The 17,167-nt window shown below is 42.8% G+C and overlaps 1 protein-coding gene across 3 annotated transcripts in view; it reads left to right on the plus strand.

Annotated features, from left to right (window-relative positions):
• Nucleotides 1-561: 561 nt before the first annotated feature.
• Nucleotides 562-17,167, plus strand: part of GREB1L (GREB1 like retinoic acid receptor coactivator) — a 247,207-nt gene continuing 230,601 nt past the window's right edge. For all 3 annotated transcript variants that reach the window (XM_054984549.1, XM_054984550.1, XM_054984551.1), the window contains exon 1: nucleotides 562-668. The gene's annotated coding sequence lies outside the window, so the exon portion shown is untranslated. The remainder of the gene's footprint in view (nucleotides 669-17,167) is intronic.

Raw genomic sequence — 17,167 nt, forward strand, 5'->3', positions numbered from 1 at the left:
CAAGGGTCGAGTGCCCCACCTCCTTCCCAACCAGCTTTGCGGCCGAAGTTCCTTCAAAGGTGCGTATTCGAGATCATTCAGACTGAAGCGGCGATTCTAACCCGTTAGTTTATCTGTATGGAATTTGGGATGATTTAGTAGAGTATTCCAGATTATCATGGGTACCTACAGAACAAATTGTGCTCTTACGGTTATAGAATATTACGATCTCTTTCTCCCAGTGGCAGCTATTCTCCTGTCCGTCAGTTATATTTGGGCATAATATTGACAGCAAAGATGTCCCTTTTTCCTATTAGTTTCTTACAGTGTAACAACGGTTGTTTTTTTTTTAAAAGCATGTCTATGAGCTGTGCCCCTTTCAGTGCCATGAGATTCCAAAGGAAACACTGGGCCTCCACGGGAGTGGTAGTTAAGCCGGAGCAAAAGCGCGCTGCTGGCAGCTACTCTCTCGCCCTTCTCCCACGACACGGGCCAGAGGGGCGTAGCTCGCCAAGCCCGCCTCTGTCTCCTCCCCTCCCCGTCTCCTCCAGCCACAGAGCCCGAGAGGCAGCCGAAGAAAGCTGTGGCGACGAGGTTCGCCTTCGGAGAGTTTCCTGGAGCAGCTGTTCGGGGGGAGGGGGCAGGGAGGGCTGGCTCGCCGTCTTTCCTCCTTGCCAGCTCTTCGCACGGTAAGAAAGCGGGCCTTCACTTGCTTCGGTCACCTCGCATGTTGCAATAACAATGATAAGAAAGAGGACTGGGCAGCCCGGGGAGAGCCCGTCGGTGCTTCTCCGGGGAGGTAGGTTGCGCGGTTCGCCTCCCCCCGGTTTGAGTTATCCGGGCGACGCAGGCCGGATCGGGCTGCAGGCAGCTGCTGGAGGGGAAGGTGGAGGGCTCGCGGAGGCTTCGAACGAATCGGGCTTGCATTTGCAGGAAGCGTCAGCGGGTCGGTCTCGCAGGCGGTTCGTTAGCGCGCTCCGCTTTCACCCACTTGGAGCGCGGAAGGGAGAGGCACCCAAGTGGGCTAGCGGGCCTGCCCTGTCCGAGCCAGGGACGCCCCTGGGAACTGCTTCGAGGTGGGTGTCAGATTCGCGCGAAGACGGCGCTGGTAGCGCCTCGCCTGTCTGCAGCCCCCCCCCCCCCCCACGCCTTGCTAGGCTACCAGCTGCCAATAGGAGGCTTCGCTGAACTGAGGAGCCGCTGGCCGGAGGACTTGTCAACAGGAGATCGACAGGGGAGGAATGAATTAAACCAGTTACCTCTAGGGTGGCGACTCGAGCCATGCCTTGCTCTTTTCACGGGATGATTCCTGTGTTGCCGGGAAGTTTGGGGATAATTTGCAGACAGAGGGCTGTGGTGACAGTTGGCGGTGGCGGCCTTTTTTCTCAAAGGCGAGATAAACAAGGGGCGAAAATTATAAATAAAGAGAACCAGCGGGAGGGAGGAGGTAGTGTTTTTCTTGCAAGATCTTCCCTGTTAAAGTGCTTTAGGCTTATACTTCTTTCTCAGGGGGAATTTCGTAGTCTCAAATAATGACTGCACCGTGTGCTTTGAGGACTGTGCAAATGAAACAGATATGAGGATTGCACGCAACAAAAGAGGACATATGTATTTCATTGTGCAACAATAGTAACTGCGCATGGCATCTCTAAGGAAAAATAGTGTAAATTTGATGTGTTTTGACGGTACATAGTACCCAAGTCTCCTTTCTATGGAAAGGAGCAACACAAGTTAAGCAACACAAACCTAAGCATGGTTATTGACAAGTCTGACCAAGTTCAATGGAATTTACTCCCAACTAACTAGGCTTAGGAGTGGGGCTCAGCAGAAAACCTTATATATCTTTATTAAGAAGTAAATGTCACTGACTTCAGTTGAGGTCAATTCCAAATAAGTATGCTTAGGATTACAGTTTGATTTTTACATGTCTTTAGGATTTGGTTGCTTTGCATAACGCTGAGAATAAATTGCTGTTTAATGTTTCCATCCTAAATGCATATATGTAGAATTACGATCCATTGAATTTAGTTTAATGTACTAAGGTTGCAGTCCTGTGGATACTTGGAAATAGATCTCATTATCCTCCATTAGACTTATTTGTTGTTTTCATAGAATAGGGATTGAGAAGTAGGATTTGAGCCACCTCAGTCCTTTATAGAGGTGGCCTATAAATGTACCATAAGTATGCTTAAGAATCACAACCTGAGGTCCCAATTCTAAACATTCCTCTACTCCATGGGAATAATTTGCATTAAAAAATGTAGTTTGCTTGCATTTAGATATACCTCAAGAAGATAGATTATAGTAGAAAAGTTAAACTTGTAAAATTATAATTGTATATACATAATAAAAATATGACATGTTATTTATTTTCTTTATCTGATGATCTATTGCACTGTGTTACTGATGAAGGTCCTTGCACTTGACCTGATAAGAGGTAACTGAATGGACAGTAACACAGTTGGTTGAAGGGCAGGTAAACAGTTCTTACAGTTTTTTCATCTGAAAATCCTGTACAGTGGAAACTGCAGGTTATATATGGGATTAGAAAGGTGTGAGTTTGTTTAGAATGACACTATTAAACTGGCATATATCCAGTTGCACTGAAGTCAGTGGAACAGAATGGTTTAATGTAGGTACCTGGATGAAGTGTTTGTGTTCCATTTTTGTCATCCATTGTACACAGGAAGAGAAGTGCTTAATATTGTTTGTTAGCAAATCTGAGTTCCTTGTGATAGCATCTTTCTCCACCCTGATAATTTTATAGCTCCTGGTACAAGAACAAGCATCAGTGAAATGTATTTGAACCAAAGAAAACCTGTTTGGAGGTGAAAACAAAGTATTTTTGGAAGTAGCTTCATGCCTTATCCCCCAAGCAGGATTTTTTTGGTTAAAAAAAAAATCTCTCCTGGGGGGGGGTATTTATGGCAGTGGGGAGAAACCAAAACTTTTGCCCACAGAGTATAAAGAGATCAAAGCTTTAATAGCTGTGTTAGGTTAGTTGCATTAAATCAGCATTACAAATCATCCTGCTAATGTTGAAGCAGAAATGGCACATCTTGGGGGTTCAGATGAAGCATGATTGTAATTAAAAATGGGGTGCAGTTTATTACAGAGTTGCTAAAAAAAGAACACTGTTCAATAGTGGTTCGGGTGTTGGACTAGGATGTGGGAGACCCAGGTTCAATTCCCACTCTACTATGGAAGGACACTGGGTGACACTCTTCAGCCTAACCTACCTCACAGGGTTGTTGTTCAGGATAAAATGAAGAAGTGGTGAACAATGTAAGCCACTTTGGAGAGAAGGGAAGGGTATAAATGAAGTAAATAGAAATAATAAATTCTAGTGTACTTCAAATGTTATATGACTAGTTCATCTGTGACTGAAAGCTTCTGGTTCTGAACTTCTGTTGTCATCTTCAGTTACCAAAAAAACAAAACAAAAAAAACAACAACAAAGCAAACCCTGAAATGGGATGCAAGTCTTCTATTTGGTTCTCCGATGGAATAACAACTGTCACCTTTTCAGGTTGTTGAGGGAAAGTGTCAAGGGGGACAGATGAGCTTTTTCAGTGGGAATTGTGTAGTAGAGAGCATCAGCTTTGGGGTGGCTGTTTCTTCCTCCCCTGTTTACATGCCTTTTAGATCAAGCACCATTATATCCAGTAGAAAGGTCATGAGGGAGCAGGGAGGAAGCAAGTGGGCATACACAAAAGCTATCCTACTTTTCCAGGAAATACATGGTGTTGTCTGTTGACCTAGATGCTTACTTGTTGATCATTATTGTTCTGTTGTGAAATAGTACAATAGAATGTGTGCTGAACAAAATTTTCATATGGTTTGTCAAAGAAATAATTTAAACATAGTCATGTATTCTGCATGTAACCTTTAGCTTCTATGGAATTAGAGACATCTAAAAATTAAACTTTATAAAAATATTGGGTAATAATCAAGCATTAGGTTATGATCCATACTTGAATGTGTAGCCTGTGCTGTACCATAGCTTTTAAAAAGGTGAATCACAGTGTAGTGTTTTATGATTTCCATTTGGATCAGCCAATGGGACTCATTTTATTCATTTACCTACGCATGGCCTTGAAAGGCAAACATAACGTAGGACTGAGGAATGGGACAAAATCTTGCTGTGGACCTTAGTTGGTGATCTCCTGGCTGGGCCTCTTTGTTGCTCTTAGTGGATAGCAGCCTTTGATACTGTGGACCATGCTATCTTGCTGTGGGCAGGTTTCAGCGAGTTGGTGTGGGATACCAGTTGTCACTGATGTGCCATTTGCCTTGTGGTTCTGTCTTGTCTCCCTTATTACTTGATCTGTCTCTGAAGCTCTTAGGGGAAGTCATTTGTGATTTGTACCAAGCTGTCATCAATATGCCGAAGACACCCTGCTCTGTGTTTCTTTATGCAAATCATCCAGTGATGCTGTAGAGGTTCTGAACCAGTACTGCAGTGATTAAATGGTGAACAGGTTGAAAATAAATCCTGACAAGATGGAAGAAGTGTTGGTTGAGAAGGCTAAGGTCTTGAAGGACATGGTGTTTTCCACATTTGAGGGGGTCTAGGTGACCCTTTCTGACTCAGTTAAGAGCCATAGGGTTATTCTCAATCCAGAGAAGCAAGTTAATACAGCTGCAAACAAAAAGTAGATAACATTCTTCTAGCAATTCTAGTCCTAGGATTGATTGTTTTGCTTCAGTATCTCTACTATGTCTTGGATCCTTGCTAATGATATGTCTTTAAACTTGTATATGTTTACCTTATGATATTGTATTGAAATGTACTTACTTGATATTGATTGTATTAACCTCATACTGTGTAATCCGCCTTGAGTCTCAGTGAGAAAGGCGGACTATAAATGACGTAAATAAAAAAAATAAATAGCTTCTTGTAGCCCAAAAGATGTTGCAGAGTGGGTGTGACAAGCATATCCTGCCTAGCACTTGACATTCATGGCTAGTACAGGTCTCTTAAGCATGGAAACTTCATACGTTATGTTGCACGTTCTATAAATGCAAACGGAGAGTTCTTATCTTTTTAAGGCCCTAAATGGTTTGAGATCAAGGCACTTGAAGGACTTTTTCTTTCCCTAATGGCCAGCCCACCAGTTAAGATACTCCTCACAAGCTCTGCCCTCTGCAGTCAGAGGTGAGGTGGATGGCAACGAGAGATGGGGCGATGTCAGCAGTGGCACTTCATCAGTGGAATTCCCTTCCCCTTGAGGCTTGTCTGGCACCTATCGTACACTCCTTTAGGTACCAGCTCAAAACTTTTCTTTTTGTCTTGGTAATTTCCAAGTTGGACTGTTGTCATGTGCTTTACATTGGACTGTCTTTGCAGGTTAACTGAAACTTTTGGTTAGCAGGAGTTGGCCAGATGAAGTATGTAATAACTGTACTGAAACATTTTTATTGGCTCCCGGTTAATTTCCAGAAACAATTTGGAGTGCTGTTTTTCGACACTGCAAGTTTTAAATGTGCATGAATGCTTTCTCCCTTACTTGTTGTGCTTAGGTAATTTGGCAGGGGCTGAACCTGAGATTGTATATATGTCCTACATCTATTTATACTTTTGTTGTGTGTTCACCATATCTTCTGACCTAATAGCATCTTGGTTGGTTGATTTAAGAGCTGAGATCTTAACTTTGTTACAGCTCAGAGTTATGAGGTATATACTTTATTTTTTTAAGTTGCTCCACTATGCTATATTATTATTTACTTTTCAGTACCTGCTTAGTTATAATGAAATTAATTTATTTTATTAGTTTATTAAAGAATTAGGAAAATCTTGATAAATATTTAGAAGTAGATGAGATCATTTGACTTTAATGGAGCTGTGCTACCAAATTACAATGAATTAATAAAACGGTGTATGTATATGCAGTATATGAAGTGCTGTATTGTGGAAATATGTAAACCGTGTTTGGAAGTCTGAATTAATGTTTATGTTATAGAGTAACATATTACAGCTGTACTGGGAGAAGGGAAAGCTGTGTAGAAGCTGAGCCAATTTTGAGCCCTACATGAGCTTGTTGCATTTCTTTACCTCTCAGGCAATGGTAAATGTTCTATTATCATGTGATGGCAAGCAGGACCCATACTTCCAGCTGTGGGCCAATTTAAAATGCTGGTAGCATTCTTCAAACATGAGGAATAGAATTACAGTAGTGATGACAGATTTCAAGTGGGTATGAAAAAGTCCAGAAGGAGAGTACATTCAATTTTTAAGCAAACGAAATCTATTCATTTTAAAAAAATGTTATAGTTTGCCTTTCTCGCAGAGACTCAAGGCGGTTTACACAGTGTAAGTGAACATGATCAATGGTTGGGACATTCAGTAGACAATGTAGGGTTTGTTTTCAAATTTCTGCAGTGTGGGCGAGAAATTTTCTTTAAAATTTCAAATTTAAATAAATTAAAATATTTAATGTTTATAAAATGTAAGTAATATTATCAAAAGAAAATAAATTCAATATGAACAAGACTGGACTGTGTACAAGACCTGGGGGTTTGTCCATGGTTCGTATCCAAATCTAGTCCATCTAACATGATTGATTTTCAGCTCAACTGTAGATAAGTAGACTATATTTACATGTGTAGGGTAGAAAATATTCTGTTGAAAAATAGAGCTGAATGTTGACTTAATAAAGCAGTTTACAGCATAAGGCCATGCAGAGTTAATTCAGTCTAAAATGGATTTAGTATGTATTAACTTATCATAGGATTGCATTGCTAATCTAGCAATAGATAGAAGGATTATAGAGATATTTTTATGAATAGTGAAAACATAAGCAAAGTTTTACCCTTCTATGCCTATTGATTTCTGTGGATACATTCTATGGATGTATTTCTGTTTAGGATTGCTCTGTTGGTGTACCGACAACTCTTCCTGTTTCTGAAAGGAAAGTTTTGCAAGTAGTTAGTAAATTAAGAATGCAGCTAGCAACGACCAATTTATGAAGACTTACACTGTTTCATGAGATGTCTTCAGTCATCTGCCACAGTGGTTTCATAGTTCCAAAACTAGAAGTGAATTTAGTAATATATGAAAGCACTAAAAATCTATTCTAGTGAGATCCTGTGTTTCACTTTTAATGGATCTTCTAGAATAACCTTTCCAGACCTTAGTTTTTGGTTATAGAAAAATAATTTAACATCTGAAAATTAAAGAAGGGTATCATTTTATTAAGGAAGTGTTTTGATCATATGCATTTTAGTCAATGTAATTTGCATATGCATAAAATCATAATTTCTGATGGGGAAAGCATGCTTTTGTTATTTCTAGCCCATTGACAAGGCATTCCCATAAAATAACAGAAATACAGTGCTACAAGTTGAATTTATTTATTTACTTTATTTATACCCTATTTTCCCTCCCCATTGGGGTTCCAGGGTGGTTTATATAATTTTCCTCTCCTTCATTTTATCCTCTCAACAATCCTGTGAGGTGGGTTAGGCTGAGAGCATGTGACTGGTGCAAGGTCACCCAGTGAGCTTCCATGGCACAGAGGGGATTTGAACCTGAGTCTCTCAATTCCTAATTCAGCACTCTAACCACTACACAACACAGGCCCTCTCACAGTTGCAGGCCTGGGGTATGGTGTGAGGAAAGGGTGTTACAACAAACATGTGAGAGTTGGCTGATGCATGCATGCAAGACTGTCTGGGAGCTTCAAGCAGGCTACACTGATTACTAAGTTGGAAGAAAGGTAGGATACAAATGTGATTTTCGTCTAAGCTCTCATAGCAAGCTCACATGCATGTGTTAAAGATTAGGCAGGTGGCAACCTAAAAGACAGCCTTCTTGACCAGGGCACAAAAACTCTGGAATTCTCCATACAGAGATACTAATCTTCTCCCCCCTTTTGACACTGTCTTTTGCCAGTGGGTAAAGTTTTTTTTCTTCTGGTGTTCCCTCAGTGATCCCTCCTTCCTGCCCTATGTTTTAATTTGCTGTTCTATGTGCTTTTAATATGTATTTTAGTTTTGGTTTTAATTGGTTTCATGATGTTTTTCTTTAAGTGTTAGCCACCTTAGTGGCTCTGATTGGGCAGAAGGGCAGCATAACATTTTTGTAAATAAATAAAATTCAGGATAGCTAAAATATTTTATTTATTTATTCAATTTTATACCACTTCTTATCAATTAAGATCTTGAAGTGGTTTACAACAATTACAACTGTTAAAAACAATACAAAAATATAATATTCAATAAAATCACAATAAAACAGCCTAATACAAATAATTTAAAAATCACTGTAGTCTCAACCCCAGCCTATAAAACCTATGACTAACATAAAAATTGCATGTAGATAAAATGCATAGCAATTTCCTTGGCCTTACAGAAGATATTAGATAGCAAAAGCACACAGGAATAGTTCTGCCTTACAAAGTTTCTGACACATCAGCAGTTCCTGCTGAGCACGAGTGCCTTCTGACAGTGCATTCCAAAGGAAGGGCGCCACAACTGTAATGCCCCTTTTCCTGGTGGAAATAAGTTGTGCCACCCTAGGGTCAGGAACCACAGCAAGCCCTGCAAAAATGAATGAAGCAGGCTGGGGGGTTCATAATGGAAGAGACGGACCCAAAGGTATGAGGGTTCCAGACCATGAAAGGCTTTAAAGGTGAGGACCAATACCATGAATTGGATCTGGAGGCTAATTGGTACCCAATAGGGTACCAATTAGAAAGATTTGGATTACCCACTTCGGGTTTACACAAAGCAGGGGAAAAATTGGGGAAAACCCACATCCTGGAGAGGCTTGCCACTTTGGCTTCCGGTATTTAAAGCACTTCAAGTGCTTTAAGTAAGATTTGGCCATAGTTTCCAATGGGAAACTCCATTCCCAACTATCTGGGGGACTGGGGGGGGTCCATTTTCTTACTTAATAATCCCAAAGTTGCTGGGGACCTCCTAACTTTCCTCTCATGACCACCTAAGTTTCAGAAAGATTGGACTTTGGGGGGGGCAAAGAAGGTGCCCTATCCACCTCCAATCTCCATTATTCTCTATGGGGAAAACTAGGGGGGGGTCTAGGTGCAAGCAAAATGCACCAAATTTGCAGGGGATCTACTCCTACCTGTCCTCTCAAAACCCCAAGTTTCAGGGAGATTGGACTTTGGGGCCATGTTATCTCCCCCCCCCCAAATAAATGCCCCTATCCACCTCCAATCTCTGTTATTTCCTATGGGGAAAACTAGGGAAGTCCTGCGAAAATGAATGAAGCAGGCTGGAGGGTTCATAATGGAAGAGACGGACCCCCTATGGGGAAAACTAGGGAAGCGAACCAGGGAGCTCTCTAGAGAAGCTAAATAGGGGACTGGAGGTGGCATTTTGCAAGCAAAATGCACTTAATGTCCTCCCAAGACCACCCAGGGGGATTGGATCCTGGGGGGGGCATTTTATGCCCTCCCAAAGAAGGTGCCTCCAGTCTCCCCATTTGTTTTTATTGTGGGGAAAAACAGACTCCCGCAGCAGAAAAACATGGATCATGGCATCAGTGGCCACATGCACATTCCCACTTACCATCTACACCCCAAACAGCCCAACAGAACCAAATTGAATTCCCCCCAAAAGCCCGGCACCCCCAGAGCAGGCTGGCCAGCCACCCATAGTTCTCTGTGATGAGAAGAACTTTTAAAATTTCTTTTCCAGGGACACTAATGCAAAGGGCGAGGATGCCACAGCCGAGGCATGCTCCTGAATGCAACCTCATGCTACCCTGGGAAAGCCCAACAGAACCAAACACACACTCCCCCAAAAAACCCTGTACCCCCAGAGCAGGCTGGCCAGCCACTCTTCATTGTTCCCTAGAAGGACCAAATTTCACATCAGAGAATCACACTAACAAAACATTAATTTAAACAAATGATATCTATTAGGTTTCTTGCACACCCTCTCCACAAGTGGCTCAGGGCAGGTAACAGCATTAATGTTACATTTACATTACATTAATATTAAAATACTAAAGTACAACATATCGTCAAACATGAAATACAACATACAGTTAAACAGCAATACAAAATACACAAAACCATATGAAGCAAGGGAACTCTTGAAATTAGAAATAAACTGAAGGCCCCCCCCCCATAACCAAACTGATGCAAGGGGAACAACTTCACATCAGACAATCACATCCATTCCACCCAAACCAAACTGAACCAAGGGACACTCTTGCAACTTAGCCCAGCATACCAGTGTCATTCACTGCAGCCAGGCACTGAGTTCAGCCAGTGGGGAAACACCACAGAACAAAACCTAATGCTAATAGCACCCAGCCACAAGTTGCATTCGCCGAGCACAGCTACAAAAGAGGGACCCCACTGGCTTCAGGCTCAGAAGCACTCTCAAGAAAACTAACAATAAATGCAAGCCAAGTAAAGCATACTCCCCACACAACACCCCAAAACAAGGCAAACAATGCACCCCCACACAGCAAAACTATTCAGCAAGCAAGCAGCAAAAATTAAACAATTTAAAATTTAAAATGCAAACTAATAACTTCCCTTTTCCTTAACCCATCAAGACAACCCCTTCCCCCCCAAAGTGAAAAAAACCACTCTGAGTCTTCTCCATGTGCAGTCAGTCACGTCCAGCAGTCATCAGGTCCAGTCAAATCCAAGTTCATTTTGCTTGCAAAATGCTACCCCCAGCCCACCTAGAAAGCCCTCTAGTTTTTCCCATAAAGAATAATGGAGATTGGTGGAGGATAGGGCACCTTCTTTGGGGAGCCATAACATGGGCCCCTGAAGTCCAATCTCCCTGAAACTTGGGATGTCTTGAGATGACAGGTAGGAGTAGGGCCCCTGCAAATTTGGTGCATTTTGCTTGCAAAATGCCACCCCTAGCCACCTAGAAACCTAGCTTTCCCCTGCCCTGCAGGATTTAAAAAAAACTCTCCCCAGAGAAGGAGAGCTGGTGTTGCAGGGACTGGCCACTCTTTCACAGCCCTCCTCCATTCCCTGATCCCCTCCCTCTTGCCTCTCACTCCAACCCCCTCATCCCCCCTCCGATTGCCTGAAAAAGCCGCTGGAAACACTGTTTCCTCTTGCTGTTCCTTAGGAATGGCAAGGGAAAGACTGCCTGCATGCTACCTGAAGCTTACCGAAGCGTTCCAAAGCACTTCGGTAAGTTTTGCTTAGGCATTCCTGAATAACTTCAGTGATTCCCAAATCGGGCCCGATCTGGGTTAAAAACCTGGATCCCAAACTCGAAGCACACATCCCTAGTAACCACTGCAGCTGCTTCAAAATCAGTGTTATATGAGCTGACTGTGGTGACTTGGTCAGCAACCTAGCAGCCACGTTCTGCACCACATGAAATTACTGAATGTCTTCAAGGATAGCCCTATGTAGATTGAGTTGCAGTAGTCTAAATGAGAGGTGACCGTCGCATGGATCAATGTGGCAAGGTCAGATTGAGATACATATGGGGAAAGTTGTCAGGCCTGGCAAAGATGCAAAAATGCTATTCAAGTCACCATGGACATTTGTTTGTCCATGGAAAGCTCAGAATCAAGCCAAGCTCTCAAACTCTTCACGGAGTCTGCAGCAGAAAGCTAGGCTCCATAGAGTAATGGAAGTGATAAATTCCCCACAGCCTAAGTCCTTCCCAGCCTTAGGACCACAGTTTTCAAAGTATTTAATTTAAGCCAACTTTCCATCAGCCACTCTACCATGGCATACAGGCATTGGGCCAAGGAAGAGATATCTGTTTCTGGTTGCTTATCAAGTAGAAGGTAGAGTTGGGTGTCATCAGTGTATTGGTGGCATCCAACCCTAAACCTCCTAACAACATCCACTTGAGAGCATATATGTATAGCATTGGAGATAAGATCAATCCCTGCATGACCTCATAATGTAGTTCCTGTTGGGATGAACCCTCTTCCCATGATTATTCTCATTGAGCATCCTTGGAGGAAAGAGGCAAACCATTGTAAGACAGTAGTTCTTACCCCCAGTGAGGCTAGGCGGTCGACCAGGACCAAATGGTCAACTGTGTCAAGCACTGCCAACATGTCTAATAAAATCAGCACTGCACAACCACCCGTATCTAACTGAAGCTAGATGTCATCAACCAGAACCATTAAAGCAGTCTCAGTCCCAAAGCCTGGCCTAAATTCAGATTAGAATAGATCAAGTGCTGATGTATCATTCAAAAAACCCTGACGCTGGTAAGTCCTCTCCATGACCTTACCTAAAAAAGGCAAATTTGACACTGGGTGGTAATTTGCTAGCTCCCATTTATCCAAGGAAGGCTTTTTCAATAGAGGTCTCACTACTGCTTCCTTGAGGGAGCTAGGAAGATGGCCCAGCATAAGAGAACAGTAAATAATTGCTTGCAAGGGGTTCCCTCTACATCACAGCAATATTTAATTAGTCAAAAGGGACAGGGGTCCAACAAGCACATGCTGAACCTTACAGCCATCAGGGTTCTGTCAACATCTGTGTGGGTAAGTGGACTGAAGGAGTCTAAGAATGAACTCAACAATGCAGATGGAGCCCCTGGTATGCTACTAGCAACAAAGTTAATGCTAGGTTGGCATGAAGCACAAAGACTTTATCCATAAAATAAGTTGCAAATAACTAAAAATTGAATCATCTACCAGTTTAGAAGGAGTAGATAACTGCCAAATCAATCAATCTAAACAATTGAACTGAATACGAACTAGTGGACGCAATGGAGGTGGAAAAGTAATTTCTTTTAGCCACTTTCACCACTATTTCATAGGCCTTCACTTGAATCCTATAATGTGTTCTCATAGCCTCATCATGAGTCAGGTGCCATTTGCGCTCTAGCCATTTTAACAACCTCTTAGCCTCTAGCTCCTTGTTATACTATGGAGCTGCAGAGGGCAAAGAGGGCAAATCCTGCAAACCATTAGGATCCATAAGTCTCTGTGGGTGAGCATAAATCAGTTCATGCATAAATCAGCACATTGCCCAAATGGGAGGGGGCAGCTAACTTCAATCTCACCCTGATGAGGAAATGATCTGACCATGGCATCAGTTCACAGACAACCGTGGGCTCCAGATCAAACCTGGCACAAAAGATCAAATCTAACATGTGCCTAGCTTAGTCTGTGGGAGCCAACACAAACTGGGAGAGACCCATTGTTGCCATGGCAGCCATAAAGTCCAAGGCTTCCCCTGACAAGACAGCCTTTTGTGGATGTTGAAGTCTCCCAGGACACTGATTTGGGGAATCACAGCACCTAATCAGCGACAGCCTCTGACAGCCTCAGCAGGGTGTCAGCTGGCAAGCTGAGTGGTCAGTACACCAGCTCTCCCCAGTTTCCCACATCAGGCCTACACATTCAGTGCTAGAAATCTTTGGCACAGGGATCCCTCAGAAGGGGCAAATATCTCAGAGAAATATCACCCCCCCACACACACCTTCTGTTTGAGGTTGGTGAAGGACCAGGTAACCCAGTGGTATTAATTGTGTAAGAAGGAATATGCCTTCCTCACTTAGCCAGGTCTCAGTCACACAGAATAGGTCACAATCATCCCTTCTAATAAGCTCCCCGAGGGTATCAATTTTGTTCTTCACTGACTTGATATTACACAACATCAAACTGAAACAGAAGGAAACCTATTGGGCCTGACCACCATCATTCCGAGGGATGGGACAGAAGTTAGCCGAGCATATTTTTATCTCTACCCACTTCTTTGAATTCCATACCTACTCCCACCACCATACCTCCCCCCTCCCCCTCAGAATACACTTGTAAGTAGTCAGCCTACCTGCAGAACCGTCAGTTTATTCAGTAAAGTAGTATGCATTTATTTAAAACTGCCTTTCTGTATTTAACTAAACAACTAGAGCAGTGGAAAAGAGCAAGAGTCCAGTGGCACCTATAAGACTAGCAAAATTAGTGGTAGTGGTAATTCACTTCTTCAGAAAGCTCATACCCTTGCTCTTTTCCACTGTTACAAATGGACACAGCTACCCAATTTGAACAACTAGAGAAAGCCTGAAAAACACTTTTAAGGGGCACATGTAAATTTGAGCTTACTTTAAAGACTCTCCCTTCTTTAGTTGTGTGCTTTGGCGTCAAAAGTGTTCCCTAATACTGGTGAGAAGGGGGAGTAGATCTAGCAAACTCAGAAGATGGGCACATCAGAGCTTCTTGTAAGGGGCTCTTGCTGGGGAGTTTTCTGCTGCTCTGCTTTGAAATACCTCTTTATGACTTGGTTCCAGGTTCCCCTTACCTGGAAGAGGCTTGGCGCTTCTGTGTCTTGGCAGCAGTGAAGTTAGATGAGAGGAAGAATTGCCGAGAGTCACAAATGGTGTGGCTCTGTTGGAGTCTTTAATTTCTTCTTGTTGGTTCATGGGCACTGCAGTCTCCCAGTTAGTAGAGATAAAGAAGTTAATTCCTTTAATCTGTCGAAACTAATTTGATTACATACTACAGTTTACATATGCTTAAAAACATGTGCATACATTTAATCTCAGCAGTTGCTGTCTGTTCCCATTTTACATTAGGGGTATGCTGTAGCTGCTGCCACATGATCTCAAGACATTACTTTTTTCAGGCTAACCCCGCTAAGTTCAATAGGATAGCAGACTGCGATCCTAAACATATGTGCTAGGGAATAAGTCCAATTGGAACTTAATTCATGTTTATTCCTGTATAGCATTGCACTATTAGTTATCTGAGGCAAATTACGCCAGTTTATCAGGATACTTGCAGGAATCAGAAGTGGTTATCTCTTGGGACAGCAACAGTAATGCATCTGCACATGGCCCTCTCCAACACATGCTACCCTTCAGGTGACTGTGTACTACCCCAAATGTGGAAATGGTGTATTTTATATTTGTTTTAAAGTACAGTAGAGACCGTTTTCTCATTCTGGGAATGGATTTGCTTCAGTATCTTGTGTGTTGTTGGACATTACTAGTCCTCCAATTTATTTTTCATTAGGTAGATCAGTGCACGGCAGAAAAGAAGGGCTTTTTCCTGGTACTGAGAGTGGGAAAGCTGTTGCAAACATCATTCCTATGACTGGTTATTTTAGCACTCACATTTGCAGAGAACGTTGTGTCTTGGAGCATAATCCAGCTGTCTGTCTACTTGGCACAGCTTGTGACCAGGAACACATTCTACCAGTTCTTTGAAGACAGAACATTGGTTTCTGAGTGCAATTCAGGAATTTGGTTTCATAATTTTTTTTTCCAGAAAGCTCTCCATTATTGATTGTGACTCTCTGCAGCTCCACCCCTCCCTCATTGACAACTGACAATTGAAACTCTTCTGTTAGTGTGTAGTGCTTATGGAGGACTGATTGGCAGAGCTTTCCTGGCCTTGAGCTTTGAAATGCTTTCTGCGTCTGCCAGCCTGTTTTGGTCTGGTGTCTGTCTAGCTCGTATAGTGCTGCAATTTGCATTCAAGTAATTTTAATAATTATGGACAGGGGTCCTTTTTTTTAGGAAAAGAAAGTTGCTTTGTTCACTTCTATGGGCAAATACTTGCAAAGACAGTAGTACTTTCTACACCTGCTGATTTCCTCCCGTTTTCCCTTTGATAATCTTTTGAATGCATGGTTAAGACCACTTGACTTGGTCAAGCTTTTATAGTCTGAAGTTAAAATGATATGCAGCGGATTTTTAAATACTTATTGTAAGTTTTATTTTATTTTATTGTGTCTTAATGCATTCTACCCATCCTGAACTTGCATGATATGGTAGGCCACAAATCCAGTGAATAAAAAAAACCCTATCGTCCCCTTTTACTTGCAAACTGACCTTATTCTTTTCTTCACCCACAGACTAGCTGTTAAGAAACCATAAGTTGAGTGTGATGGAAAGTAGCTTTAATGTTGTTGCTGCTACTGATGTCAGCTAGATAGGGGTAAGGGGTTGCCTCCAGAAGTAAAGATAAATGGGGAAAAGGCTACAATAAAAAACAACTGTGAGCCATGTGGTGCTCCAGTGTCACTGAGTGAATGATTCTTGATTGTTTTTCTTGAAGAGATGCTATATATGAACTCTGAGTCTAGAATAAGTGTTTTATTATTAGTTGTATCATTATTTTGAAGGCTAGGTGTTCAGATACCATGGGCTAAAAAGATGCCTGCAGTAGTTTTCAAGAAAGCTGTGTCTCTAGGCACCATTGAGCTTCTTGAGGAGCAGTGCCACTATCCCTCCTTCAGTAATGTAGGAACCCTCCATGGCAGCAGTTTGAGGAAGAAGATGTCCTTAAGGTCTCTTCTTTGAGCAGCTGCGCTGGCCGGCCCTGTTGCCAGGCAGTAAACTCAAGGTTATGAAAAGATATAAAAAGTCATTACAGTGCTTATTCCACTATCTTATAATGTAGATTCACAAGAAGAACACTGCTGCGCCCAAGAATCTCTACACAGTCACTAAAGAACTGGTTAATAGAGGATAACTTTAAGGATTAGGATTATTGGTGTTTGTTTTAATTATGTTCATTTAATTTCTGAAAGCTGCCTCAGAAATAAAATCTGAGTGTAAAGGGATATAAATATTTTAAACATATTCATCTGAAAGGTAGAATAAGTTTAGAAGAGTGGTCCAAATTCAAAATGTATTTCTCATTTTCTAGAAAAAAATCATTGCCAGTATGTTGTGTCAGGGCTTGCCGCCGCTGCCGCTGGGCATGGCACTGGGCGGTCTGCTCCTGACGTCACAGGGGGGCCAGGGATTCTGCTCTGTGGAAGGAGGGGCGGTATACCTCACCCAGACTCCCTCTCAGTCCACTCGCTGGCCTGCTCAACCTGGCCTGCTTACCCTCTGCGTCCTCCTTCATCTCCTCCTTCCAGAACTCTCCTCCAAACCTCCACCCTTGCATCTTACTGCTCTCACTCCACATCATCACTCCTCACTCACACCCACCACCACAGGGCTCTTCCCAGCCAGCTTTTATAGGGCTTCCTTCTACTGCCCCACCCCTCTTCCAGCCTGGCCTTGGGCTGCACCAAGCAGTTGCAGCTGGGGTAGCTGATCTGGCCCCACTGACCAGCACCAGCTGTGCCTTGTTCTCTGGCTGCCCAGCCTCCCTGCCTTGGCTGATTGCTGAAGGCATGTCCAGCTGCAGTCCCCTGGCTAGCAGCCCAGCCTCCCTGGCAGAGCTGATGGCTGAAGGTGGGTCCAGCTGCGGCTCCTTGGCTGGTTGCCCAGGGCTTCCTGCAGAGTGCCTCCAATAGCCCCACCTGGA

The sequence above is a fragment of the Eublepharis macularius genome, chromosome 7 (assembly GCF_028583425.1).
Source record: "Eublepharis macularius isolate TG4126 chromosome 7, MPM_Emac_v1.0, whole genome shotgun sequence".
In the NCBI taxonomy this organism is placed as follows: domain Eukaryota; kingdom Metazoa; phylum Chordata; class Lepidosauria; order Squamata; family Eublepharidae; genus Eublepharis; species Eublepharis macularius.